Source organism: Onthophagus taurus, chromosome 5, assembly GCF_036711975.1.
Source record: "Onthophagus taurus isolate NC chromosome 5, IU_Otau_3.0, whole genome shotgun sequence".
NCBI classification, from domain to species: Eukaryota; Metazoa; Arthropoda; class Insecta; order Coleoptera; family Scarabaeidae; genus Onthophagus; species Onthophagus taurus.
In genome coordinates, this window is record NC_091970.1 from 12,878,922 (window position 1) to 12,882,069 (window position 3,148).

Below are 3,148 nucleotides of genomic sequence, written 5' to 3' on the forward strand. Positions count from 1 at the left end.
GAAATTCGGGTGGTATTTCTCTTTTATTTTTTTTAGGGTTCCAACGTAAGTCAAGCCTCTTTTTCTCAGTTCCATGCAGACTTCAATTGAGGAAAAGTAGTTATCTGCAGTGATATTACGATTGGTTGTCATTATCGATTTTGCCAAACGCAAGACACACTGCGTTGGCACTAATAACTTCCTTTCTTCATGTGTTAGCCCGTTTCCGTCACTGTTCTTTCCTGTATATAGGTACGCATTGTATAAATAGCTAGTAGCACCATCAGTCAGACATTTTATTTCCAAGCCATACTTACACGGCATGTTAGGCATGTATTTCTTCCATCTACATCTTCCTCTAAAAGATAATAGCATTTCGTCAATTGTTGTAGTTTCTCCAATTTTATAGTAATTTTGACAATTTCCTATAAATTCGCGAAATATGTCCGAAATAGCAGCAGCGACGTCAGTCCGTTTTCTTTGGTCTCTAGTAGACCAGTCATCAAACCTCAGACATAGGAGAATCATTGCAAACCGCTCTTTAGACATAACTCCTCTAAAAATATCTCTCCCGGTTCCGTCCGTCGCAAACAATGCATTTAGGTCTTCATCATTTGATTTGAACACTGCATTAAACATCAGCAGACCAATGAACGCATCAAACTCCAAAGGATCAATGTCTTTCAGTTCAGGTTTATTCTGGCGTTTATATTTTTCTCTTGTCACTTCCAATCTTTGATTAGTAAAGTTTATAACTTTAGTTTTGATACTCTCAGATATCAGCAATCCAAATAATTGAGACGAAGAGCTGTCAGGTGGAATGTCAGTTGCGGTCAATGGCACTACAATGTTGTGCGCAGGAGTTCGAGTGCTTCTTGATGGCCCTTCTGTGGACCACTTCATGCATCGTCTTTTACCATAGAAATATTTTTGGCGACGTGATTTGTCATTACAAGTCTCAGTCTCAGGTTCACTTACCTGGCTGATAGTTTCTCTTTCTAGAGGGTCAGCTCGACTTACTAAACGTGACAATGGAATGTCATCATCAGAGGAGTCAGAGATATGAGAATCTGCTGGTGTTGGTAAACTAATCTCTTCATTTTCTTCATCTTCTTCTGATGAAGAAGCGGGCATAGTTATTTTAGATAGAAACATGTACTTACAAAAGACTTATGATTTTTTGAATTCCAATAGTAAAATTACATTTAATCCTTTAGACAAAATAATGAGAAAAACTAGAGAGATTATAAATAATTGTAAAGCAATCTTAGCCGAGTACACCCTTTTTTTCAAAAATTCTGATAGAAAATTTCAAGCTTCTTATTTTTTAGAGATCAAACCTAATTTACCGACAATTTATTCATTGCCTAAGCTCCATAAAGAAGATATGCCCATCAGGCCCATTACTAATTTTGGTAATTCACCTACACGTAAACTTATTAACTTTATGTCCAATATTTTTAAACAAATACATTTCAAACCTGCTTTTAAAATAGATAATTCTAATCATTTCATAAATTTAACTAACAGCATCAATGTTTATGATGTATTCTAATCTCTTTCGACGTCACTAATCTTTATCCCAACGTACCTCTAGATTACACACTTAATATTGTCTCCAATTTATTTACTTCACATTTCAATAATATAAATGAAGTCCAGGATTTTAATACGGTTATCAAACATATTGTTTCACAGAACTATTGCTGTTTCAATGATGAATTCTTTGTTCTTTCGGATGGCCTTCCTATGGGGATGCCATTGTCGGGATTACTAGCTGAAATTTTTTCGGATGATATTGAGAATAAACATATTATGAATCCTATCAACCCTTTTTTGGAGAATATTGTACCTTGGTACAGATATTTTTTGCATTTGGAGAGGCGATATCAACATTCTTAACAACTTTCATGATTATATTAACAATTTACATGCTAAACTTAATTTTACTCTAGAAATTGAAAAACATAAAATGATTAACTTTTTAGATTTAACTTTAACTAGAAATCCTGTTGGTCTAATCGAGTATAATATCTTTAGGAAACCCTCCACTATATCAACTACCATTCCTTACATCCACATCAACACAAATTTGCTATTTTTCGTTTCTTAATTAACAGAGTTTTTGATTATCCTTTATCTGAACATAATAAAATTAAAGAAATTAACTTCATTTACAAACTGGCTCCCGACAATGGCTTCCCTATACACAAAATTAAGCAACTGTTTAATAAAACTCGTATTCAAAAAGACCCCTTATTCACTACAGATAAGTCCGACAATATAATATTTTATAAACCTTTACCTTTCAACACTTTAACTGCTAGATTCTTTTCCATTTTTAAAAAGTACAATATCAACATTGCTTTTTTCAACCGTAATACTATCCTCAATTTGTTATCTAATCATACTAAAAGAGTATAACTACTATAACGGTAAAAGTAAATATATTGGTCAAACGGGTAGGAAATTGGAAACTAAGATTCGAGAACACAAAACTAAGACTAACTCTAATATATTTAAATCGCTTCTCGGCCTGTGGCTAAGATCAAAGTGTAGTATCTGTTCTTATCAGCTTAATATCTGATACGCCCCGCATGCGGGGCCAGCATATTAAACTTTCTGCTTGGCCTATCTCCTCTGTATTTGCATATAGAGAAAGTGGCTAGAATAACCATTTACAGATTTAAGCAATATGCTCAAAACTGTTCCGACATGTCCCACCAATGGGCTGCGGAAGACATTATAAGCACTGATACTGTGCTATCAATGCCGTCAGATTTGACGGTATCACTATCAATGATTAATGCTCGATACCAGATTGTACTGCCTGAGCGGCAGTCCTGGATCGAAAATGAAAATTCTCTGGTTCGGGCAGACATTTGCTTGTACACAGATGGATCAAAAACGCCTGAAGGGGTAGGAGCAGGAGTATACTGCCAGACACCTCGAATTAAGCAAGCCTACAACCTGGGTACATACTGTACTGTATTCCAGGCGGAAATATTTGCTATTGACATGGGTGCTAAAATCCTTCTTGAAAAAGGAGTGAAGAACATGACAGTACGAATTTTCTCAGACAGTCAAGCCGCTCTCCAGGCGCTGCAAGCCGTGAAAACGGTGTCGGCTCTGGTTAATGATTGTAAGAGAACATTAAACACACTGAGTT

At 35.5% G+C, this 3,148-nt stretch overlaps 1 non-coding gene across 1 annotated transcript; it reads left to right on the top strand.

Moving 5' to 3' along the window:
• Nucleotides 1-2,502: 2,502 nt before the first annotated feature.
• LOC111420705 (U2 spliceosomal RNA) lies at nucleotides 2,503-2,681 on the top strand. Its single transcript, XR_011640494.1, has one exon. It is a non-coding gene; the product is annotated as a U2 spliceosomal RNA (small nuclear RNA).
• Nucleotides 2,682-3,148: the final 467 nt, after the last annotated feature.